The 26,883-nt window shown below is 45.0% G+C and overlaps 1 protein-coding gene across 8 annotated transcripts in view; it reads left to right on the top strand.

The window, feature by feature from the left end:
- The window catches only part of DAAM2 (dishevelled associated activator of morphogenesis 2), a 276,747-nt gene that overhangs the window by 114,827 nt on the left and 135,037 nt on the right, over positions 1–26,883 (top strand). The window lies entirely within an intron of this gene.

Raw genomic sequence — 26,883 nt, forward strand, 5'->3', positions numbered from 1 at the left:
TTACAGATAAAATGAAGCTTTCCAAATGCAGCACAGCATTTGGGGACATGTTGCCTTCCATAGTTTCTGCACAACCAACTTTTGCTTAGCTGTCTCCATGCCAGTGGAAAATCCCCCCCCAATGAGATGACTTCTTACCAGCAAAAATCCACCCCACCCTGTGAGGTGACTTTTTCTGGCCACATTCTTTCTTGCCTACTGCTTGGACAACCCTTTTTGGTGCATTGTCTGGCCTGTCATAGTTTCTGCTGCCAGGCACATTTGGATAGCCTGTTCTAGAGATGTGTGTCTCATGCAATAGCCTTTCTTGCAATGCATTGTCTTCAGTGTCACAAATAATCTTGTCTCTAATCAGAGATTCTGTCTATTTCCCAAATGCACAGTTTGTACTCTGCCTCTTTTCCGATCAGTAATACGCTGATTATACTTTCTTCTGTTGTTTGTTTACATAGTCTGTTTTTCAAAGGCCTCATTCTTTTTTGTCTGTATTCCTCAAATTTGGACAGTATTATATATAACTGCATATTTTCTTCAAAGATAGAGGTGTTTATAAGCAGTTAGGGCTTCCTCTCCCATGGGTTCATTAGCGGCAGGTCCTGTCAGACCAACCTGGTGGCCTTCTGTGACCAGGTCACCAAATCCTTAGATGCAGGGGTAGCAGTGGACATAGTCTTCCTGGACTTTCGGAAGGCCTTCGACACTGTCTCTCATCCCATTCTCATTAAGAAACTGGGGGACTGTGGTGTCGACACCTACACAGTCAAATGGGTCGCCAACTGGCTGGAGGGCTGCACCCAGAGAGTGGTGGTGAACGGGTCATTTTCGACCTGGGGGAATGTGGGCAGTGGGGACCCCCAAGGCTCGGTCCTCGGGCCCGCACTGTTCAACATCTTCATCAGTGACTTGGACGAGGGGGTAAAAAGCACCCTGTTCAAATTTGCTGATGACACTAAGATGTGGGGGGATGTGGGCACGCTAGAAGGGAGGAATAGGTTGCAATCAGACCTAGACAGGTTACAGGGGGACGCAGAGGAGAATAGGATTGGATTCAACACTGACAAGTGCAAGGTGATACACCTGGGAAGGAAAAACCAGCACCATACTTACAGGCTGGGGAACTCCCTTCTCATCAGCGCAGAGGCAGAAAAGGATCTTGGAGTCATCATTGATGCCAAGATGAACATGGGCTGGCAGTGTGGGGATGCAATCAGGAAGGCCAACCACACCTTGTCATGCATCCACAGATGCATCTCAAGCAGGTCCAAGGAGGTGATCCTCCCCCTCTATGCGGCACTGGTCAGGCCGCAGCTGGAGTACTGCGTCCAGTTCTGGGCGCCGCACTGCAAGAGGGATGTGGGCAACATGGAGAGGGTCCAGAGGAGGGCCACTCACATGATTGGGGGGCAGCAGGGCAGACCCTACGAGAAGAGGCTACGGGACCTGAACCTGTTCAGCCTCCACAAGAGAAGGGTGAGGGGGATCTAGTGGCCTGTTACAAACTAGTCAGGGGGGACCTGCAGGCATTGGGGAAGTCCCTTTTCCCCCGAGCACTGCCAGGAGTGACTAGAAATAAGAGTCACAAGCTGGCAGAGGGTAGACTTAGGCTAGATATGAGGCGGCGCTACTTCACGGTCAGGGCGGCTAGGGTCTGGAACCAACTTCCAAGAGAAGTGGTGCTGGCTTCTACCCTGGGGGTCTTTAAGAGGAGGTTAGATGAACACCTTGCTGGGGTTGTTTGACCCCCAGTACTCTTTCCTGCCATGGTAGCGGGTCGGACTAGATGATCTGCTCAGGTCCCTTCCGACCCTAAAAACTATGAAACCATGAAATATGCAAGAAGATAGATTATCTGACCGTCATTTTTCTCTCCTGCTTATGTGACTACTAGGTGCCATTCAAACCTTTGTCTGAATGCTCTCCAATGCTTTGCTATGTTGCCTGACATCAGAAGGACAGGTTGCAAAAACCTCTATGACTAACTAACCATTTACTTTAGATTATAACTCTGAAGGGAGCTCACTTAGGCTAGGGACAGACATTACACACAAACCGATTTTAAGTGATCAGAAACTGGTTTAAACCTGTACCAGAACAGATGTTCAGTGCACATAAACCAGTTTGAAAATGGTTGACACCGGTTTGTGATAAACCTGCTTGAATGTATTATCAGACTTAACTGATTTGAGTCAAACTGGTTTATGCAATGTCTGTCCCAGACCCCTTGCTGATTTCAGTTAAATCAGACTCCCCCAGTATCCCGGCACGTTCTCTTGGGTGGGCAGGGCTCTCTGCTCCACAACAGAGCTGGCTCCTTCCCTCTGCTCCCTGGCTGCAGCTCAGAAGTCTCTGCAGGCATCTACCTGACTTCTGCTTCCCCCCTCCCCTCTTAGTAGGGATTCCACCGTCCCCTCTGCCTTACACAGGGACACAGTATTAACTAGCAGACTGCATGCTGGCTATGGTCTGTGCTGTGGCAGACAGGACGAAGGCAGAATCAACAGGTAACTGGTAATGTCCCTCTGTTTTCTTAATGGGGTGATTAAACACTGTGTTATCAATTCCTGCTGGGCTGGGTGGGGGTGGGGTGGGGAAGGGGAACCCCTCCCTAATCAGAATGTCCTGCTGGGGCCTGCTCACACCCTCCTCAGCTCAGCACTGTGAAAGGGAAGGGAGGGCTGCTCTAGTACCCCCGCCCCTTGGCTTTTAGCCTGAACCACTGCAGGTGTGTGCCTGCATTTTTTCAATCAAGAGGGAATGTCTGACAGTTACAAACTGGTTTAGCCTTTCCAGGTTAAACTAACCTGCAAAGATTGAATCAATTTAAGCTTGGGCTTTTTGAATGTCTGTCCCTAGCCTCTCTGTGGCCCTTGTCCTTTTCATGTGGCTGCATTGCTCCACCTGCTCTCAGTTTCTAACTTCCTCTTTCAGTTTGGAACTCAGATTCTTTCAAGTTGTTTCTCATTCACCACTTTTGAGTACTGGGTTCAGGAAATAAAGACATGCAGTGAATGAGAACTAAACAACAACCTTTAATGTGGAGCAGTAGACCACCTTTGCAGACCCTCTTGTCTCTCTTAGTCACTAATTAGCTGCTCCCAAATTGAGGGACTATCTCCCAATTCCCTTAGTCTCCTGTTAGGGAGTATCTCTGAATTGTAACTGCTATCTCTACATAAAACTCTTCAGATCCTAGGAACAAGAGTAACTGAGTGGGAATCAAGCATGGTTCCCCTCCAGAGACATGTCCGCTAAACATTGGAATAAGTGTAGTATGTGTCTTCTTCCATCCCCACACATTAATCTCCTTTTTATCCTCTGACTTTATATTCCACCCTAACGATTTCTATGGCACCTCACACAACTAAGTCTCTATCATGCCGTGTTGGGGGCAGGGGGGGAGAGAGAAATGAACTTAGACTCCAGCTGATAGAAACAATTACAGAAACAGCTAAAACAGAAATTACACTGGGGAGAGGACTTAAAATGGGGCCAAGCTGGGGTGAACCTGGCCCCAGCATTCCTGGATCTGGAGACACTCCAGAGAACCAGATTGTGTCTGATGTAGTCTTGGAGGGTAAAACTGCAAGGGCAGAAACTGGCTAAATGACTCCAGTGGCCCACTAGGCACTCGTATTCCACGCCCGGCTCCACGCCAGATAAGCCACTGAAGCCCATCAGATGATAATTTTAAATGCAGGTCTGTGGCCAAGAGATAAGTGTTCCTGTATCTCATTAGCCATTGTTCAAGCCACCCCATCACCTAGGTGAATTATTTTTACTCCACACTGACAATTCAGTTTTGTTTCCCTTGCATTCAATGTCACGTGCCTACATGTAGCACATTAAATTTACTAGTGGAGCATGTAAACATGCTAAAAAACTTCTCTTGTACTGTGCTCAGGCTGTATATGTAACATGCCTGTAGGAACCACTCAAGAGTGAGGTAATCATGTCTTAGGTACAAACTTCAGTACCTCTATGGATTGTAACTATCATCCCAAAGCTGTAAATACTGTGTAAATAGTTCTGAGACATTTCACTACTTTTTTTGTTACTAGCCTCAGCCAGCTGGATCCATAAAAAAGAGATGCGGCTTTTAAATACCTGAATGATAACAGTCCAGAGAGTGGTTGGATGATCTAGTTAGCCATCTTCTACTTCCTTGCCAATGGAAAAACAAATATAGTAGAATTTCTTCTACTTTGTTCTAGCCTAATAGTTAATGTTTCAAACAGTGGGGCTTCTGTAACTTCTTTGAAGAAGGAGTGTGCGCATGCATCCAACCTTATTTCCCCAAAGAAGTGGTAGAATTCAAGTTAGGTCTGCCAAAAAATAGTTGATATCTATGAACATTAAGCAAAATGGAAACATTTGTTTTACTTATTTTTTGTGGATTAAGGTTAAATAAATTGGTTTATTTTCATTTACATGCAAGTAGAAAAAAATGTGACTTTCCTCTTGGTGGAGAAGGAAATATGAGGTGAATGTGGAGGTAGAAAACAGTAAAATTCCCCAAATATTTCCAATCTGAAACTAAATAAAAATGTTTGTTTAGATTTCTTTTGTTGAAAGATCAAGCATGTGGCAGGAAATTATTATTTTCCATGTACTTTTTTGTCAGAACAAATCTGATGTGGGGCGGCGGGAATCTGATCTGCTTCACTTAATCCAAGAATTTATATTTATATTTTGTTCCTTTTTTGACAAGGATTTATGATTCTAATAGTTGCCAGACTTGTTCACTTGTCCCTTATTATCACTTTGTGAGTGCATTACATTAGCTATTGTCAAATAATCTCTTTCACTTACAGAGGCTCACAGTGCTGTTTATACATAACCTTCACCTCCTTTTTGGGGTTCAGTTTTTACATTTTCTGTCTTGTCCTGCAAGACACAAATTGGTTGGCAAACAATGGAACCACAGTTGTGTCAAAATGGAGCATGGTGTACTGTATTGTACTTCCTAAAGAGATGTCCCTCCCTCTACAAATTCGGTTTTACAAGAGCCCCTGAGGATGAATGACAGACCTCATGTTGCAGTACTCCTGTAATGTTGTAGCTGTTATGGCCCAGGACACACATAAGAACCAAGATTTGTTTGGTAATATCTTTTTATTGGACTAACTAAACAGCAGGGAGATTGTCCAATAATAGTTATAACCAAACAAATCTTGCTTCTGGGGAAGTTGGTCATTGGTTAACTTTAAACTGGTAGTGGGTAGAGGAAAGACTTTGAGTGGACACTAGAAAGGAAATTGGAGAGGAGAGCCTGGCTAAGGCTGTTTTGTCTTTGGCCCTTAGAGGAGCTCCTGGCTTTCTTCCCCCTTAAGGCCATCACTGTTCTTTGGCCTACATGAAATGAGTTGGCTGTTTTTGGCCCAGTTCCTGAAGGATGAGGGTCTGCATTTAGAGAAGCAGGGGGTGGTGGAAAAAAACCTTGCCACTGTGACTGCTATTATTTGACAGCAGTGCTTCCAGAAAAAAAAAAAACGGTGGGATTCAGTGGATCATGATTCAACATTACTATAGCTGAAGTGGTCTTTCTCTCTCTTTTTGGAAAGTGCCAATTTATTACAAAGAGAACGCTTCATAGATGCATGTCATTTCCAATGAAGTTTTAACTTTTAAAATTTAAAGGGAATTGTGTTGCCGATTTTGATTTTCTATTTAGAAAAGACTCAACTTCAAATTTTATACTCTGTAACATCAATGTTAGGATGAAAGTCTTTGATCAACCTAAATTGTGTTGTTTTAATTCCATACTGCAGGAAATTGGGGGGAAAAACCTTTTTCAATCCATTCTGGAATGGGGAAAAATGTTGTACTTGCTGTATTTGCTACAAAATTAAGTCTGATTCCTAGATTTCTGGGCTAGTGTTTTAGGGTCACTTATACTAGTCCTGCTTATAGTGTACCAGTTATATATTCATGCCAGTTAAGATATTTGGATGGCTAAATAGCTACCTTGAGTCACATGAACTGTGGATCAGTACAAAATTCACTGAAAACATATTTTAAGAATGTCTCTGTGTTTGTTTTGCCCCCAAGACACACGGCCCTTTCCCTCCCTGCACCCATTCCATCTACATATTTATATACCAAATGGCTGTTCCTAATTAGCCAGGAAAGTGCCGCTGTGCCAAACACAATCAAGATCTGGAGGCAGTCCCTTGTTTTGATTCACATAAGATGAGCTCTGGTTCCAATACAGTAAGAGACTTGCTGGCTCTGAGCCATTTGAGACTCCCCCAATTGCTAATTACTTCCTCCTTCCCCTTCAGTTGCTAAACAGGAACGCTCCAATGAAGATTATGAAAAATCATAATAAAGAGAATAACTGGAATTTCTTAAATATTAGGTAGGGCCAGTGACAGCTAGCTGGGAAGAGGATGGGGGTCCATAGATTCATCATCAGAACTGATCTGCAGAAAGCGGAGATAAGTGAAGCCCTGTAGCAATGCAGTTCTCTTCTAGCTGAGGGGAGCCAGACCACAAAACCCACCCTCCATTCTGCTGGATTAGATTGTAGCTGACTGATTAGAGGGTGTTTTTTTTGTACAGTGCTGTCAGATGTAATTCTCTTCCATTATAATCACTGGCAAATATGATGGGCTGTTGCTTCAGCTTTTTTTTAAGCTGTTAGGACAGCAGTGTTTTGAAAGCAAAGTCTCTTTATGGCGATGCAGTGTGTCTTGCTTTCTCCTCAGTTGTTTCCTCTAATTCCGCTTCTCCTCCCTTCTGTCTGTCGTCTCCTCCCCTAATCCAGGACAATTTGTCTTTAGAGCATCTGCTCCTGTGAGACTAGAAAAAGCAACTGTGCATTTGAGTTGCACATTCATGAACAGTAATGGACACATGTAATTCCCAATCATCATGCACATGTAACTCGATTGTAAATCAAGGACTGTGTACACGCATTCAAAAAACGTGGGAGAATGCTCCCAAGGTAAAAAAAACCCCCAAAAACCTTACCCGGAGTTACCTGAATAGGCATTCAGATGGTGAGGCTCTGAAGAGCAGACAGCTTGCAGTGCTGGTGCTGTACAGGCAGGAAGCTCCTGTGCACACATCTCAGCTTGCTTTGCAGGCTCCCTCAGTCTGCCTGGAGTCAGAACGGCTGCAGTGCACAGGGCAGCCCTGGTTGGCTGCCATGAACTGCTCAGAGTCCGTCTGTGTGTCCCTGCAGCACAATGCGGGGATTGTGAAGGGGGCATGTTTTGTTGCCTGGTTGGCTGGAGCAATAGAGTCCAGCAAGGACATGAGCCCCTGGGTGGGGGGAGAAGGCAGGGGCAGGAATCGAAGCACTCGGGAAGATGGAGGATTATGCTGTGGCTTCTCTCAGAAGAAAATGTGTACAAATGCGCATGTTTCCAGGAGTGATTTAACCTTGGTTGTTCCCAGGTTGGTTTTTTTTTTTTTTCTTCTGGAGGCCTATTTTTGCTCTGGGAGACAAATCCTGAACATCTTTACACTTGTGGTTTCTCCCAGGCATTGGCTCTCGCCCAGGAGAAACTGAATGTTTGTACCATGGCTAAGGGCCACTCGTGTCAGATTTTCAGTGAGGGGAAAGTGAGAGGGGCAGAAGTCAAAAGTATCTGTTTGTTTTTAGTATTTTTGCTCGCAATTGTCAGACTGCACAGGGAAAAACTGTGGACTGAATCACTTCTCAGATTTCTGTTCCTAGTTTGCTGCCATATCACTAGACCTGTGGTTGGATCCACAACTGATAGAAACTCCACTGATGCCAGTCTACACCATCTGAAGACCATGTTTGCTCTGTGGTGATTGACTGACTGCTGATGCATGTCCCCTGTACCTTCCCTATTGCTCTGAGAGGAAGGTATACTGCACCAATAGATTTTTTTGGGAACATATTCCAGCTCTGGCCCATCTACAGTGCCTAGATTTATTCCAGATAGTATCCATTCATTGGGCCAAAGACATCTTTGTGCTAGGATGCCCCTGTTGTACTGAGTGAATGCCTTTACTTCAGTCTGACAACCTATTGCTTTCATTGTCACATTACTGGATTTTAGCAGTACGGGATTAAGTGTGTGACCCATCCAAGAGAAAGGAAAAAAAACTAAAGAGACGGCTGAAACCAAGTTTTGTTGTGTTGCCACTAGTTTGGCTTTGTCAGAGTGAGACATGATGTTCCTGACGTCCTTCCATTACTGAATCCTTGGAAGTTAACATCAGGGTGGCTGTTTTTTGCTGTTAAATTGTCTACCCATGTGTTTTTGATATTTATCAATTTGCATGGGTTGACTTGAAAAGTACATTTGTCATAAAAGCTACATCAATTAGAAGGAGAAAAATGTCTGGAGCCACATAGTGGGCTATTTCTTTCTGCACTGACACTAATACAATAACATAATTGTGTGTCCCATGGGGATTCTTATGTATAGCAGAAAACCTCCTGCATAGAACAGTAAGACTGTTGAAATGATAAAACTCCAAGATGATGCTGAGAGTACATGCTGACTGGAAGCACAGGCCTAGCATATCTTCTTTTCCAGTTGCCTGGGTCCTTTCAGTATCAAATTTATGGTTGTTTCCGAGGTCTCATATAAAATACAACTGATGCTTGTCACTTCTTATTGTCCTGCTGACTTCCTGTAAAAGTTTGCCCTAGTCCAGTGGGAACTGAGCAGCTCTGGTAATACAGGAGGTCCTCACCATTCATGGGGGATACGTTCTAGAGGTCCCCACGAATGGGGGAATCTGTGAATATTGTACTGTACCAATAATGGGCTAGGATAAACAGGCCGGAGACAGTAATTCCAACCAAATGCTAACTAGCATTTTATTCCCTGCTCTAATAAAACCCTTAGCTGATGCTTTTACATTCAGTGCATTGCAGTATCACCAGAGTGCAGTAACTAAGTGTTATCACCCTGTGCGGGGAGAGAGTGTGGGTTGGTGTGGCGCACTGCGACTATTTGAAACCGTGAATCACAAATCCATGAATAGTGAGGGTTTCCTGTACAGCAGTGTATCCCTTGGTCTACCCCTTTGATATAGCTACTCTGAGTCTAAGTATAGTGACTACTCAGTCAGATGGTCTCTAACTGTCCTTATCCTGTTAAGTAAACAATGTTGTTAATTACTATTTTATAGTGTTCAAAGCTTTGTTAGGCAAATCTAATAAGAGCTGATCCCTATCTTTGGGATTTAACAGTCAAGCTTCAAAAATGTTCCATGGAAAGAAGGCATCCCCCCCCCCCCCCAAACCCATAAGAGATTAGGGAGGAAGGATGGGGTATTGGGAGGGTAGAACTCCTGTAGACCAGCTTGTGAAGGATGTTCCTTTGCTGGTACCATGGGATGCATGAAGGTTGTTTAATGGGAAGTGGACACATAAAGTATTGAGACTGATGTCATTTTAGAGCATATCGTCAGTTTAAAAGAAAATGTGGGAGATAAGTGAGGAAGGGCAGACTTCTGCAGGGCTTGGACAGTGAAAATAAAAAGTCTAAAGCTGGCGTGTTGCTGAACGGGTAGCATACAGAAATGTGAGAGGGAAGTAGCCTGTTACGAATGGTGGGCTGAGGAGAAGATCTTTGTGGCTATGCTTTTTTATGTATTAAAGAGAGAGAAACGTGTGATAAAAAAGAGGAGGCATTTACAGTAAGGTGGGGAAGAATGACACTTGGATGAACACTTAAAGTACTGGGGGACAGAGAGCAAAGGCCTGATCTTAAACATCTGAAAGGTCAAGATTTGGCTGTGAACTAGATGTGAGGGGCAAGGGAGAGGGAGGCAATGCGGTCTTACGGAGATGGGAGCCATGTAACTCTTATACCAGTAGGAAGAACCAGTAGGAAGAAGGGCACAAGGTGGCTCCTGGAAGAGAGTTCGAGGAAAGGGATGCTTAACATGGGACTGAATGGAGTGATGCAGTCCAGGGAGATTTGTGCATCACTCATGTAAACGTAGTATTTGAAGATAAAGAAGCTGGGTCATTCACCCACAGAAAAAGGTTTAAATCGAAAAGAAAGATGGAGCTTGGTGGGTTTTCAGGGAGAGAAGGGGTCAGTAGGAAAGTGAGAGGGACTCTGCAAAAACAGAGAAATAGAAAACAGAGATAGGAGAGAACTGGGAGAGAGGATGGCCATCTGATTTTATGGAGTCTAAATCGCATCTAAATACTTCCCTGCTTATCTCTGCGGTTTAGGTCAGACAAGATGATAGCCTGTGTGATGTGCTATAATATATGGTGTAATATTTGTGCATCTATGGAGGGTGGGGGGGAAATGGAGAAAATAGGAGATAAATATCTGTAATATTTTGTTATTTTGTGCAACAGAAGTGACATGGCGTTCTTCCGCCTACACAAGTGTTTCTCCTCACCCTATCAAACTTGAAGTCTCTCATGTATCAAACTTGGAAGTCTCTGCGCACAGAGTGCCCTTTGTGGGTAGAGCTGTCTGTTCAGGGGCACCTCCCTCTGCAGTGGGTAAGAGGAGCTTTGACATAAGCAAGCGACCAGCAGCCATTCTGTTGCGTTGCCCTGAAATCCAGCTTGGATAAAACTCTTATTGCAGAAAGAGGAGGGAGGCTGTGGAGGAGGCTTTCCCTGTCCTTCATCGCTCAGCAGCTGCTCTGCCTTAAGAGAAGCTATGTCCAGCGGACTGGAAGACTGATGCTTTCCACCTGGGACTGGAACGCAGGCGGATGCTTATGTGCTTCTCTCTTCCCCCAGCTTTTAAAACTTGCCAGGAGGAGACCCTGAAGAGCAGTGTCTTCCTCAGAACTGTGGTCAGAGTGCAAAATGGAGAGCCAGGAGCTCCTGGGCTCTGTCCTCAGCTTTTCTTCTGTGGCTTTGCATAAGGCACATCTCCTCTGCTCTCTGTTAGTCTTTTCCCCTCTCCCCATCTGTAAATTGTCTAGTGTCTGTTACACCAGCTTCTGACTGCTACTACAAGTCACTGTTATTCTGTGGTTCTTCCCATAACCTTTGCTGACTATATAAAAGGATCATTGGCCTATAACTGCATCTTTTGGAAGGGTGAAAGCATTTGCCTGTGTGCAACAATATGCAACTGTTTATTGAATGGGGGGGCTGAAGACTAACTTCTCTGACTGCAATTGCAAGAACTTTGTGTCGGCAGAGTGCAATTACCCAATCTGGAGTTTAGCCAGAGATATCCCTGAGTCATGGAAAAACCCTTGGGTTTTTTAATGGCTAGGCCTCAATGTTTAATCTCAGCATTGAGAGCAACAGCTGGAGGAGCTTATCTGTCAGTGTGAAAGAGTTTTGGCTGCTTACTCTAGCTGTGCCAGGGTGAGTTTTGTATTAAAAATGTTTACCAGTATAATAACAATGAATTATAACTGCACTGAGGAGATGTACAGAGTTCTTGTGGCCAATGCCCATCCCAACCTGTTCCTTTTGCTGGGCTTTATGAGGCTTGCTGTTAATTGCTTTCTTTTAAAGACTTTGAAGAAAAAAGGGCTTGTTTTATTGACTCAAATGATGTCACTGCAGTAGCTGCTATTTCAGTTAGCACAATATTTGAGCAATGACATGTACTTATAGGGTGTGAGTGAAAAGCCAAAGAGGCCGTCACATTTTTGCTGTTGTGTTTGTCTTAAGGACATGAGCTAATGCCATGTATAAATGCTGAGAATTGGAAAATGCTCCATCAGTGGAGGAGGAGGAAGCCCCATTGCTTAAAACTAGTCTGGTTGAATTATTAGGCTAGGTACAAACAATCAAAAAGCCTGAGGCTGAATCGATTCAGTCTTTGCAGGTCAGTCTAAGCTGCACAGATTAAATTGAAACAGAAGTAAACAAGGTTTTACCTTTTGATTCCAGAAATGCAGCCACATGCCTGCAGTAGCTCAGACCAGAACCCAGGGAGCACTAGAGCAGAGCTCTCTGGCTGTGTGTTCACTTCCTTTTCCTGCTGCCCCTGACCCTGAAGTCTCTGAGATTTGCAGTCCAGTATTATACTAGCAGCACTCTGCAGGGCTGCTCATCACTTCCTCTTCCTGCTTCCAGGTGCTTCTGGGATTTGTAGTGCACAGTTGCAGCCAGCAGTAAGTTTGAGTGGGGGAGGGGTGTTTAACCCCTCTCCCTCACCTCAGATTCCATGCAGAGTTTGCCTGGGGGCCAAGTCTCCCCCCTGCCCCCCCCAGACTAGGCTGCATCCCCAGCCAGGTTTGCCCCTCCACTCCCCATCAGCTATCCCTCACTGCTCTGGCTAGGGAGCAGAGGTACAGGGCCAGCCCTGCTTTCTGAAGCAGACAGCAGAGTCCAGCCCAGGGCTACAAAGCATGCTGGGATGCTGAGGGACTGAGACTTAACTTGAACCAGGAATGGGTCTGGGACAAGTTTCATAAACCAGTTGGACCCAAATCAGTTAAGTCTGATACTATATTCAACCAGGTTTATCTAAACTAGTTTTGGCCATTTTGAAATTGGTTTATGTGCACTGAGCTTCTGTCCTGTTATGGATTTAAACCAGTTTCTGATCACTTAAACTGGTGTATGTGTAACTTCTGTCCCTAGCCTTAAGGAATATCACCTTCCTATGTTTGAAGGAGGGCATAGCAACAGATTTAAATGGGACATGCTAGGTCATTGTATCCCTGAAGCCCCCAGTGGAAGCAAGGAAGAATGGAATTCTGTTCTCCCTCTCATATAGGTAGGAATCGAAAGCAATTGAGCTAGGGATAGATAATGTTCTCTTTGTGCTGGTGAAATGGCGTAACTTTTGTAAATTTGGTGGAATTGAGACTAGAGTCTGGTCTCAGCTGATGCTATTGCAGACCTGGAGTGAGAGCTTTGGAATTCATGGAGTTAGGGTGAGCTCCTGATTTCACCTACACTTGTTTAAATTGGGAGGAACTCTACTAATCCTGTTGATTTTATTGGATCTCCTCTGGGTTTACACCTGCGTGGAAGAGCAAAGCTTGGGCCTGCGATTTGAAGAGCACGGCTTGATGATTTGCTAATTTCACTCTCTGGAATTCCTGTTAGGCTCCTCATTTTCTCCTGCCCTTTTATATAACATTGTCTCAGAATGAAAGGTCAGGCAAGGCTCTGGCTTACGCATGTTTTCCCCTGTAGAGGCACATGGTAAATAGGATACACACAGGAGGATAGAGTTGTGGGGGAGGGGAGGGAAGGGAAGGGAAGGAGGGGGCTGCACCAACACCCCTGGAAACACAGGCTGTCTTTGGCATGGAGCCCCTGCTGCTGTGCTCTCTTTGCTGTGCTTTTCCCAGCCCATGTCTGTGGGGTGAGCCAGCAGAGCTGTGTTGAAGCAGGAAGCGATCAGAGAGGTGTGTTCCTGTGTGCTTTGGCACTGTCGGAGCTGTAAATTGCTCCAGCCCAGGAGTCTCCTCTGAACGTGTTAGTATTAGAACAGAAGAGGCTTTGTGGGGGGGCGGGGGAGATGGGATGGGAGGAGCCGGAAAGGTAGCAATTGAGATGCTGGTTTCCTAATAACCTTTCCCACACCTACCTTCCTATATGGAGACTCATTTGAATGGGCTCCGGCAATAAAAAAACAAAACCGGGGCAGGGACTGGGAGGAGAGGGGGAAGGGAAATGTGGGGTGGGGAAGGGGCACTTGTGCTGAAATGGCAGACCTTGTTGTTTATTGTTCAGTGTTTGTGGTAATCCCCGAAGGCCCCTGTTGGAAGAGGGCTCCAGTGTGCGTGCTACGTGTTGTCCAAGCATGGAGGTAGATATGGTGCCTAGTCCCAGAAGCTTGTATGCTAAGAGGATGAGCAACATACAGAGAGAGAGGGAGGTCATCTCTCTCCCCCTCTCATTTAGTGTATATACACACCTGTAAACACTGTGGGAAGTGTGTGCGTGCCCATGTGCTTGCATGCATGGATGCGTGTGCATGCGTACGCACACATGTGCGTGCACAAAAGGTGTAGCTAGGAACCTAAATAAATGTTGACTTCCCCAGCTGACAGCTTTCTCATGCTGCCTCTTGGGTGTGGAGGGAGGCATGAAGAGTTGCCTGCACGGCTCTGACGTTTCTGCCTCCATTCTCTGGCGTGTCCTGCAGCCAGTCAGAATGGGTCTTGTTGCTCTTGTGCACTCAGATGCAGTGAAGCTGAGGGAGCTGCGAGGAGCAGGACCTGGGTGGGATACCACTTTCCTTCAGGAAACAAACAAGTGATTAACCAGTGATTTAAGAAAGGAAGCAGCAGCAGAGTGCAGCGCGGTGTGAGTTCCTGGTGAGGTTTCTGCTCCACTGTAAAATCCTACCTCCTTGGCAGATGAGGTTTTTGCTTTGGTGCTGAGCTTCAGGAGCAGACTGGCAATGTGGTGGCAGGGAAGAGGAAAGACACCCTGGCCTCTGTCGCCCTCCCATCCCCCCCTCTCCAGTTTTGTGCACCAGTTTCATGCAGCCGGGACACCATTGAGTTGAAGGAAGTGCATTTCTGGTTTGTATGGGTGTGAAGGAGAGGTGGTGCTCAGGCATCCAGTATCCTGGAGCGTTTTAGAGGAGTGCTTGCCGCAAAGGCAAGGATGAATATGGGGCATGGAAGGACTAGGGTGACCATCGACACACTCAGAATACAGGACAGTCCTTTGGTGAAGAGTGGCCTCCCTTGCCAAGTAGTGGTGAGGGGTAGGGCCACTGAGCCCCTTGGCCAATTGGTAGCAAGCGACAGGGCCACCGCCTCCTTCCCTTTCTGGCTGGCTCTGAACCCCTCTCCTCCTAGCTGGGCACCACCCTACCTCGAGGCACAGCCAACAGAATCACAAGGACAAATGACTGACATATATTTCCACCAATGAACTGAAAAACAGGCCTTTTTTGGTGTCCACTCCTCATTCAGAAGGGGCAAAGGGTTTAAAAGTAGGATGGTCTGGTATCAAACAGGACCAGTGGCTACCTTAGGGATGACTGCTGCATCTGCTTTGCAACAAAGCCACACTTGGGCTTTGTTGTTATCCAGCTGCTGCCAGTTCCAGACTTCGAAGTGCCCCCTCCCAGATACTGCATATGGTGTTTGAGCCCTGTTTTATGCAGACATGTCCATGAAAAAAATCACAGTGCACATGTGCAGGCATATACCATAAGTGGTGAATGCCCATCTGCTTGTAGTGTGCCTAGAGCTGACACTCACACAGCATATTCACAGGCCCATACAAACATAACAAAACCCAGTTTTGTTTGAATGATTTAAAAAGCATACCTAATTTCTCATTACTTCTGGAAATCAAAGCATTACTTCCTCCCCCAGTTTCCTCTAATCATAAGCAAGTTATTTCATTGTACTTCTAAAGAAGCTGCTTTTCATCAAGGGGTTAAGATGGGAACAGGGAGGCTTTCACTTAGGTTAGAGAAGTATGGAAACTGCATAGCATGTGTATATGTGGGAGTTATTAACTTGCCTCCTGTCCAGGCAGGAAAAGAGGGAATCTCAGCAGGGCAGGCAACAGTGTTGTTGCCCACTGGGTATGACCACCCCCAGCCCCCATTAGGCGATGCCCGTACGTTGAGTCCCTGCTACGTAGCTTTGGTGCGTGGAATTGATTGCATTGGAACGAGACAGTCGGCTCCGACCTGCTTGCAGAGCTGAATCCATCTCTTGCTGAAAACACAGTAGTCAGTTTTTGACGCATCCTGTCGGATGCCTTAATATTCCAAACGGGGATTTCTCCAGCATGCTGTTGCTTATTTATCAGCATGACAAGCTGGATTGGACAAAGCACTGGAAAATACGCTGTAGGGGAGCAATCCTATGCTGTCCCCTGGAGGTGGACAAAGTGATCTAATAGGGAAGATTTATCTCTGGCTTCTCTGATTTCATAGCTCTGCTCAGTGGGATGGATATCTGCGGAGGAATTATTTTATTCCTTCCCCTTATGGGATGGCTCTGAAGTGGCTTACAGGACTTCTGTGTCTGTAGTCTTTGAGTAGGCTCTTCTCTCGCTCTCTCTTTCTTTCTTTCTCCTCTGTGGGGAGAAGTGCAGACAAAATGTGAAAGCCATCAGTACAACCCATTTGTAGTCTGCCAAGATGGGGCTGGCACAGAGAATGTGGACTGAAAAATAAAGGTTCTGGGGACTGTTGTTTAATGCAAAAATGTAGCTGTCAGGCAATGTAAATCACATGTTAGCAATGTGGTCTCACTCGGTTCACTTGTTAACACCATAACAGTTATGCTGGATCTGATCCTATGTTGGAAAGGCTTGTAGAATGCTACTGACAACTCCCGCCTTCATCCCCCTCCACTGCTTCTCCTCTCTCCCCCGTCCCAGGGATGTCATTTTATTTTTGTGTGGGTTTTTTTAATCTGGCTCGGCTTGAATTGCATTTTAGCATTGATTAAGCCACCACCACCAGTTCCCCTGAAGATACTGCAGTAAGCCTTCAAACGGTTGGAGCCTGCACAGTGCCAATGCTAGAGGATGCTGGATTGGAACCCATGATGCATTTACCTTTTAAAGAATAAAATAAATTAATCCAGGGATTGAGGCAGCTTGTTGGGGATAGGCCCCTGTTGACCTACTTGGGAGATGCACCAAGACGTTGAATTTTTATTGGCTTTTTTTTCTAGTTCATATGATGATAAATATGCATACAAATGACTCTTGTCTGGTAGGTAATGCAATTAGTGGGATCACAGTGTAAAGCATGTGATACCTCTGCCATTCATCTTTTTTCTGACATCTCTGAGAGGGTCAGAAAAGAAGAGTTATTTCCCCCTCCCCCCCCTTTTTTAATATTGTATCTAAGGTAAATTTGGTACCTTTTGAAATTTGAAGAATTATAGGATTGCAAGGCACCTCGGGGATGACCTGGTCTAACCCCTTGCATGAATACCACTGCTAAATCATCCCTGTCCAATGCTTATCCAGCTTCCTCTTGAAGGCTGGGAAATGGGGAAAGGCGAGAGGCTGAGGAGATCTCTGCTCCTTCTGCAGGCACACTCAAGAGCTCTGCTCTCAAACACACCTCACTCCTCTGCTTCTGCTGCATGCACATAACATCCACATCCTTCAATGAGACAGCAACGCTGTCTTAAGGGGACCCCACATTGCCACTCTCAAGCATGCCAGAGTCAGAGACCTCCCTCAGAGGCTATGTACACATGTTCAGTTTCTCCAGGAAGAGTCCCTGCTGTCTCAGGAGAAACCATGAGTGTATAGACGTTCATAATTTTTCTCCCAGAGTGAAAATGTGGCCACTCCTAGGTGAAAAACACCTTGGGAACGACCTCAGTGAAGTGGCTTCCAGGAGAATCTCTCTTGGGAGACTAAACATTTGTACAGGCAGAAAGTCATCGTGCTGCCTTTTTTTCTGGGTTTGAGTGACACTGGAAAAAGTCTAGACAAAGGGGTAAATGGGAAGAATGTGTGAAAGAACAGGTGTTTGTCACAGATGTAAGAGTGGACAGAAAAGAAAGAAAAGAAACTGTGTGTGTGAGGGAGCATAGAAAAAGGGGCAAAGGGCATGAATAAGAGAGGGTGTATGCATTTGTAAGCATGCTTAAGTAAAATGCATACAAAAAATTGAACTGAGAATATGAATGTGAACAAACTGCTGGGACCAGGATTATTTGCAGTAAAGGTGAAAGCTGTTTCACAAATGGAAACTCTCCTTCCCTGCAAGAAGAAGGCCTTTCAGTGTGCCAAGAGACATCTTAATGTAACAATGAAGCAAATTTGTCCCTAGTTTTTCACAATGGTGTGCTGTGATCAGAACACAGCTGTGGGAGCAGGGCAGAGTGCCAGGGGGGTGGCTAGTAAGAGAGAGAAGCCGTGTAGCCTTAATAAAAGTCTGTCACAGGCACTGAAATATTTTGAGGGATGCTCATTTGCTTCACAGCATTACCAGTCTAACTCAGGCGGGTAGAGCAAGTTGTGCACTGCTTATTCCATATTTTTTTTACTACAAGGCTTTTTGCTATTTCCTCTGGTACCTTCGGTATTGGTCTGTCTTGGAGGCTGAATCAGGTGAGTTGCTGGCCTGATCCAATCTGGGAATTCATATATTCTTGTTTTGAGCTCAAAGTATGGTAAGGGCTGGATTCTTTGTGGAGTTATGCTAGTTGATGCCATCAGATAATTTCACCCCATGATCTTTGTTGATGCAAGCTGTCATTTTCCAAGACAAATGCATGGTCATGTGCTTTTAGAGCACTTATGAAAGTCAGCAGAACCACACTCAAATTGAAAAAGAAGGGCTGGCAATCTCTTTTTTTGTTGTTGTTGTGAGCAAATTTATGAATGTCCGCAGGTGGAAACCCATGTAGAGTCGGAAACAACTACAACTATAAACTTTTGAAAGCCATATTGTGCAAAGCTCCACCAGGACTTCAGAGAATCATAGAGGCCAGAAAATGAGGGTTGGATTTTCAACTCAGGAGGTCATCTAGTCCAATCCCCTGCTTAAAGCAGGACCATCCCCCAATATATCATTCCACCCAAGGCTTTGTCTAGTTGGGTCTTAAAAACCTCTAAGGATGGAGATCCCACCACCTCTCTGGGTAACGTGTTCCAGTGCTTTACTACCCTCCTGGTGAGAGAATTCTTCCTGATATCTAACCTAAATTTCCTTTGCTGCAACTTGAAACCATTGCTCTTTGTTCTGTCACCTGCCACCAATGGGAACCAGTCTAGCTCTGTCCTCTTTTGAAAGGTAGTGTAAAACTACCATTAAATCCCCTCCTGGTCTCCCCTTCTCCAGACTAAATAATCCTAGTTCTTTCAGCATCTTCTCATAAGTCACGTGCCCCAGCCCCCACACCGTTTTTGTTGCCCTATGCTGGACTCTCCAATTTGTCCACGTCCTTTCTCTAGTGAAGGTCTCAAAACTGGATACAGTACTTTAGATGTGGCCTCACCAGTGTTGACTACAGGGGAAGAATTACTTTCCTTGATTTGCTGGCAACGCTCCTACTAATGCAGCCCAGTATGCTGTTAGCCGCCTTTGCAACAAGAGCACACTGTTGGTTCATATCCACCTTTATTGTCCACTGTAACCCCCAGGTCCTTTTCTGCAGAGCTGCAGCTTAGCCTGTTGGTCCCCAGCCTGTACTAATGCATGGGATTCTTCCATCCTAAGTGCAGGACTTTCCACTTGGCCTTGTTGAACCGTGTGAGCTTTCTTTTGGTTCAGTACCCCAACTTGTTGAGAGCTCTCTGAATCCTAGACCTACCCTTCAGATTATCCACTATTGCCCCCAGCTTCGTGTCATCCGTGAATTTGCTGAGGGTGCACGCCATCCTATTTTCCAGGTTATTGATGAAGATAATGAGCAAAACATGCCTAGTACCAACCCCTGGGTTACTCCACTTGATATCAGCTGACAACTACACATTGAGCCATTGACTACTACCCTTTGAGTCCAATGATCTGGTGATATCCCAATGCTCATATGATATTTCACATTTAAATCATACTTTTGCAATACAGGCCTGCAAAGGACATCCATATGTCAGACATGCTTTCAAGGAAAAACCAGGAGCTGAACAAAGAGGAATTTGAAGTAAATACAATTAAGCTTCCTTTTTTCTGAAGGAAAATGTGGCAAAAACAAAATGACCACATTTGCAAGAGCTTGAGTAGGAACTAGAAAGGTAGTCATCAAGGAAAGCACAGCTACTTCCTAGAAAAAGAATGTAGTAGGACTTAACAATGTCATTTTTTCCTACAATGGACAAAAAGGATACAATGGCATGATTCCATCCTGCACATTTATAAATGTTAAATGTAGTTGGCTTTGTTTGTCTCAGTATTGAGAACATTTTAATATAGATCTTGAGACTACAACTGGTCAAAAATCTGAATTTCCTTTCCAGAGGAAATGCTGATATTTTGAGAGAAATTTCTTTTAAATCAAACAAAATTTAGAAGTTCTACACATATCTTAGTTAAAATTTGAAATGTTTTTGTTGTGATTTTGCCAAAGTGAAATGGATCAATGAACTGCCCTGAGACCCCTGAAGTCTCCCATTTTCAAGCAAGAAGCCTCTATGGCTGGGCTTGTGCTAGGAACCTCAGGGTATCCAGGCTCTGAGTACTGTGGCAAGGAGCCCAGAAGTCCTGAGACCCAGCTATTCATAGCTGCATGGAGGTTGGTCCCAATTAGTGCAGTTGTTCAGCATGCTACTATGTATTAAGTTTTACTTGCCTAAACCCAACACCTTCATGTGAATAAACTATTCTTTCTTTCTGAAGAGTTGCTCATGGACATAATACACTTCAGAGTGTACCTGAACTGTATTTCCCACTCCTAAAGTGGTTTCACTTTAGAGATGGGTAAATTTATTTTTTATACACACTCCTCGATATGCGGCAAGATCTTTGGGATAAATTTAAAGTCTTTTTTATTTTGTCATTTTTTCCCCTCCCTGTAGTAATTTAATGTAACACGCTCTGTTTTCAGACATACTGTTAGTTCTTGGTGAGAAATTCCTTTTAGTTCAGCTTGTGTTGGATTTTGATTGATATCGCCATAAACTAATGGCTACTGAGTATCAAATCCAGCTTTCACACTTTGATGAATGTTTTCCCAAAACATAGGGCATAATACAGTTTTAAATCCCACAAAATGCGGTTTTATGTTTCTTGCCTGTTCCTCCTCTTCTCTCTGTCTCTCATTTCCTTGGGTTGCAGCCATTTTGAAAGAAAGCCATCTTCCCCACTGGCCCACAGAACTGGGCTGGAAATATTTGAACCTCAAATCCATCTTCTGATATATTTTAATGTTTTATCATTGAAATTCAATCTTTGTCAGTAAAAGGTACCCACATAAAAGTAAAATTAACTGAACATATCCCTCTGTAAATAAAATAAAAAAGGAAATATAAAATGGAGTGAAACATAAGGAATATTAACTGGCCTTTTTTTATGTCTCCCTAAGGCCAGCCCACTAAATGTCTTTTTAATCTGTGTTTCACCAGAGCACTTGCAGCTTGAAGTGCTTTTAAGCCAGGTGGCTGAGCTCTGCTGTGCAGGAGCCTGTTGGCATGCATTGCTGGAAGTGAGCCCTTCATCCAGGACATGGAAGAAGAGTTACTATGTTTCTCTTGGGAAATAGCCACAACAGATGGAGGAGGGCTCCTGTACGGGTGCATGGGAGTTTTCCCCTTTTGTTCTGGTGGAACTTCTCCCCTACCCGCCGCATGCTCTCTGGGCGCACAAGCGTATGGCCTTCCTCACCTAGCTTCAAGTCTGGCCTAGACATCTCCAAAGTCCTTAGTTCTAACTCTCTCACCTTCCTCATTTTACTCCTTTTTTTGAGTCCTCCTTCTTTTAGTGCAGGGGTTTTCAACTTTTTCTTTTAAGGAGTGTATCCCTTCTGGTAGGTACCCCCCCTGGAGTATACCCCCCTGGATAAGTAGGGGGGGTGGTCCCCTGGTGGCCGGTCGATTGTGGGGGGGGACCAAAGTACTTTCGGCATACTTCCCAGGTGCGTGGTAGCGTCACAGAGAAGCGGGGGTACTTAGGAAGTGCACCGCCACCGCGCACCACACCACGCTTCCCAAGTAATCCCACTTTTCAACACCATCGTCACATAGCCCCTGGAGCCTTCCCAAGTACCCCAAGTGTTACGCGTAGCCCTGGTTGACAACCTCTGTTCTAGTGGGTAGCCTCTGTCATTGCACTGGCATTAGGGTCCACAGCCTCACTTGGCAACTATTTCCATTCTGTAAGCAGGTCAACATGATTATTCTTGGAGCACATTACCCTTCTGTAATCACTTCAGTACCTGTGGTACTTGATCCTGTTATGCTCCCAAGCAGCCAGTTTCGTGATGTGGCTTTCATGCAAATTCCATGGCAAAACAGGCCAATGGTCTGGCTAATCCAGTATCTTATGTCTGGGGTAGGTACAGCTCTTTTCTTAGCAGTTAGAGGGAAAGAGGAAGGGGCAGAGGGAAGCAATATTTGAAAAACTCCTAGGCAGAAGGTGCATGACCCTTGTGGGTTTCAGGGACTCCATGTGCTTTACTGTGATGGGGTTTTGAGGTGAGAAATAGAGTGGAAGGCAGACAAGGGAACATTATCTATTTTATGCAGTTTTCCAGGCCTTTTTGTATCTCGCTGAAGAAGAACACACGTGACATAGGGGTGACTGCATGCTTCTGTGATGGCCACAGAATGGCTTCACTACTGCTTTCTGTCTATTAGGAATATTTTCTTCTTCCTGTAGGGAGGCACCCTTGCTCACCGCTTTGTTGTTTGAAGTATAAACAGGTGTCCAGTATTAGGCCTTCTGAGGAAGCTTAAATTCAGCTGCTTCAAAGGAGGAGTAATCCTTATTAGTCCAGCACTAACTGCTCTTTAATAGAGTCAGATTTCTTCCAGATCCTCTGCTGGCAAATAGGTTATGCCCTGATGCATGAACACTATCGCTCTTAAAATTGAATCCTAGCTAGTGCAGTTACACTTGCTGTTCTTTCAACCAGTTTTTCTTTGTTATATTACGATGAGAGACATGTATGCCTCCCCCCTGTTCTCCATTGTATTTTCTATTCCCTCATTATTAGGCACTACTTACTTCTTTCCTAAAAGAAAGTTATGTACCAGAATATAAAATATACCCTATAATTGCATGATAAAACATTGTATCCATTGGATGGAACAAAGAGCAGAATGCCTTGTTTGCTTGGTGCTTCTCAACCCACCAGAGGAAGGGTTGAGAAGCCCTCAGAAGAATACTTTCTTCTGTTTGTGTTCATTCCATGAGAATACATTCACGATGAAGAATTTCTGTCTTGTTCTGGATAAAGATACTGTACACAGATGTGAGCAGCAAGGTGCTGGTCAACGGGTTCCTGAGTGTGCTGCCCAATGGGAGACTGTGGACCATGTTGCAGCCATGGTTCTACAAGGTCCTAGATGAGTTCCAGAGAAAATACAGCCTGCTCAAAGGAGCCCCTGTGATCAGGACCAACCACCTGAAAATGCGGGCGGTGGTCACTGCCAAAGACAGACTGTCGACCTGTTTGCCAGTGACGGCTGTCAGGCCAGGTGTTTGCAAATTTTCCACAAAGGTCTATGGAAAGACCACAGGGACTTGAACTGGCAAGCAGCCCACCAGGCACTCTCTGTGCAAGCTCTGAGGCACAAAGTGTGGCAGAGAAGCCAACTGAGCTGCCCCAGGAAAACCTGCCAAAGCAGAGAAGAGACCATTGATTACCTCCTGTGGTTCTGCCCACATGCCAAAGAGGTATGGAGGAAGGCAAACCAACTCCGCTGGGAGGTGACAGAGGTCAGGACTATGATCAGAGAAGCGGCACTGTATGGGCACCTGACCAAACAACAGGGGTCCCCATCAGTCTGTTTCGACCAGTTTGTCTCCTCATTAGGAGTGCCCCGGGGAAGACCAGGAACCTCTTGATGTACTGGTACACAAAGCTCTCAGCTGAGGATTGTTTTAAAATGGGACTGAGCGAGATGCAGACCTACTACCAGAAGACAGGAGGCAAAGATGGAGAAGAGATGGTAAAGATCATGTGGCAGAGGTGCCACTGGCACAGATCGTTCAAGGACCCTTCTGCCCCCCCAGGGAAGAGTGCAGTGATGAAGGTGAAGAAAGTGAGGACAGCAAAGAAGAGAACAGATCGAGTGACAACGAAGACAGCGACGATGATGGAGGCAGCAACAGGACAGTGAAATGGAGTAAAAACTAAAGAATAGAGATTAGAGACTAAGGAAAAGAGCAGAGGAACAATGTAATTGTAACAGTGAAAGGAATGTGGATGAGTGCGCAGGTGCACAGGTGTGAGTTGTGTATTGGCTGCGTGGGTGCATTTATTGTAATGGGTAGGGGGTTCTGTAACTGTGTATGTGTCTTGAAAACTGGTAGGGTTGTAGTATGTCTGTCTGTCTGTCTGTCTATTTAAAAAAAAATCTGTCCTTTTCTTTATTGATTGAGCACTCTATCATCTGTATTGTGTGGGAGAGGTTGGTTGGGTGAACAGAGAACTGGCTTCCTCTTTGGCTGCCTCTTAGCTTTCTCATGTAGTTGAATTGAGCTTTTGATTGGAATTCTAGTTTGTCTAATTTGCCTCCAGGCTCTTGGGTTTTATTGTTCCAGACAGAACATAGGGGATTAATAGACCCAGGTAGTTGCCCTTTGTGCAACAAAAGATAAGATCACTAGGCACTGAAATAAAATGAGGATTTTTCTAAGGATTTTGCTGAGACTGGTCAGTTCGTTTCATATGTATATTCTAGTTTTGGCAGCTCTTGCCTTCCTAACCTGACATCTCTGATTTCCCTCCTTCCCGGCCCCCCCATCTTCCCTGCCCTCCCACACACTTGACCTCTAACAACATTCTTTTGCTTGTCTTAAGACCGTACATGTAGTTTCTCTCTCCCTCTCCCCCCAAGAATGCGATCCTGGCCTAAGCTTTCTACTTGTATGTAGCAAGGATAAAACTGGCCTCGCTTGGCTGCCCCCTTGTTTGGAAACTCACCCTAAACATTTCCACATGGCTTGCACTCTTCAGGCACAGCTAAAGCTTTTTCTGTGTTTAAACACTTTCTATCAGAAAAAAATCTCTCTGCTTCTTCTACCTTGGGCTGCTGGCAGTGACCTAGTCTTGTTACTGTTTGCATTTCTTTTGTACCTTTCTGCTGTTGAAATCCCTGTGGGCCTTTAAATCTGTCAGCAGCCGCTACCAGGCTCAGTATGCAACTTAGCTCACTGTTTTCACAAGTTTCCCAGCCCTGAAAGCTTTCCAAATGAGCCATTGTTGGACAGAGTTAAAGAGGTATTGTCCCTGCATTGGGTTAGCCAAGCGTGAATGCAGGGAGCTAGCTGCCTTTATCATTTTGTTAGTACTACAAAGTCATCTTGCTATGGGACCCTGAGTGCTTCCTTGTCCTCATCCTCCTGCTCCCCAAAAAGTACATACATTTAAAATGAAGGAGGTAGCTGAGATTTTGTTCAACAAGACGCACGTTCTCTATTACTCTCATGTGAGCACATGGAGCTCTAGCTTGTCTTGCTTGATTGGTATAGATGAACCAAACAAAAACCATTGGCATTTCCTTTTATTACTGTTGTTATTCTTATATCTTGGTAGTGCCTACAGGCTTTACTAGCTCTAAAACTACTAAATGTTAAACATATACACAGTAAGTGGCAGTCCTTACCCTCAAGAGTTTACGATCTAAGTAGCCTGGGGGAAAGGTAGTATTACCCTTTTACAGAAGAGGAATTAAGCAGTAGACAGATGTACCTTTCAGCTGCTTTGAAAGGGAAAGAAGATTTGTTGCTCAGGAAGGCACATCAGCTGTTATGATATAATTGTTTTGTTTCTGCTTGCCTGTAGCAGCAGTAAGTGAGCTAAACTGCTGTAGCTGTAATGCTGAATGAAGCAAAGTTCAAGTACACTGGCTTATTTCCACTTATACTCCTATCAGAACAAACAACTATAACAGTTATAGCATGTTTCATTCATTATAACATAGCATACAGTCTATAACTTTTATATATTGAGTTTCTAACTCTTATAAAATCATAGTAAAGTAAGGTTGGAAGGGACCCCACCTGCTGTTCAAGGCAGGGTAATCCCTATCCAAACCATTCCATACAAATACTTGTCTGACTTATTCCTGAGACGGTATGCAAGTTGTGTTGCTCCCAAACATCAAGAGCATGCTAATTTGCAAAGAGGTAAAGCAGGGGGATGAGGGCACTGTCAGTGTTTGTTCACTACAAGATTGTACATCTGTCCACATCCAGAGAGATTAAAACCATGTCTATATGGCAAATTTATTGTGCTAGGCAGTGGTGCTCTTAAATGTACCATGCTGAGCCCACAGGCCACCCTGTAAACCAGAAGCAGTGTAGCACTGTTAGTACTATTGCTGAGCAGTGCTAATTGGTGTATCTGGGGCATGTCTACACAAGACATTTACTTGCCTAATTAGCTCCACAGTAAACATCTCACATCTACATGTACAGTACTATTAGACTGAAGAAAAGTAATAAACACCACAACAGGGCAGTACTTGTAAATACTAATTCAGAGTTATTTACTGTGCAGGAACACATATGTATTTGCTGACCTGGGAGTAAGTTGTGCCTGGTCAGCCCAGCCAGGAGGGGACAACACTCCTTCTTGCTGCCTAGCCACATGGCTTGGCAGGTGCAGGAGCCTCACAGTACATTCAGCTCCACTGCCATTCAATGCAGCCACCTCCCATCCAGGCCTGACCCCTGTACCAGCCCAGGGCTGCCACTGGGACCCCAGGCCATACTGCCACTGCCAGTCAGAGTCCAGGGCTGGCACCTGGGCAGGTATGGCTGGAGCCTGAAGCTCTTCTACTGCAGGGGGGCAGAGCAGGGCAGAAGCAGCCCTGGCCTAAACTGCTCCTCCCTGGCTAAATTTGCTGTTGTCCCAGGCGCACATGTAGACACTGTGCCCAGAGGTAGTTTACTGTGGAGCAGTTTGCTCCACAGTTTATTCAGCTGCATTAATTGCACATGTAGACATGCCCCTGAAGTGCTACACAGATGGGACTATAATGCTTCTGGTTTAAGAGACAGTCCATGCAGAGCACTGTTGCATGTTTGAGGATGCTGCTACCTGGCATAGTAAATTTGCCATGTTAATTATGACTTAAGTGGCCGATCCCAGATCCACAAGAGGTCTGTGGTAGAGTTGGAATTTGGTCTCCTGAGTAGTGTAGTGTCCTAAACCAGAAAATGATCCTTCCTATTGATATCAACTTTGATAGCCATTTAAGGGATGTCTTGAAAAAGAGATGATGGGACCATGTTCCTTGCTCTCCTGAACAGATGATGTTGCCTTTTCCCACATATGCTGAAGATTCACTTTGCTTCATTGAGATTTGAAATCTGTGGCTTTTCCAATACAAATGTTTATCTCTGTCTTCTGCTGGGGAATGTGTGGATCAGGGGACCAGTA

Source organism: Crocodylus siamensis, chromosome 1, assembly GCF_052110815.1.
Source record: "Crocodylus siamensis isolate JL-2025a chromosome 1, ASM5211081v1, whole genome shotgun sequence".
Lineage (NCBI taxonomy): Eukaryota > Metazoa > Chordata > Crocodylia > Crocodylidae > Crocodylus > Crocodylus siamensis.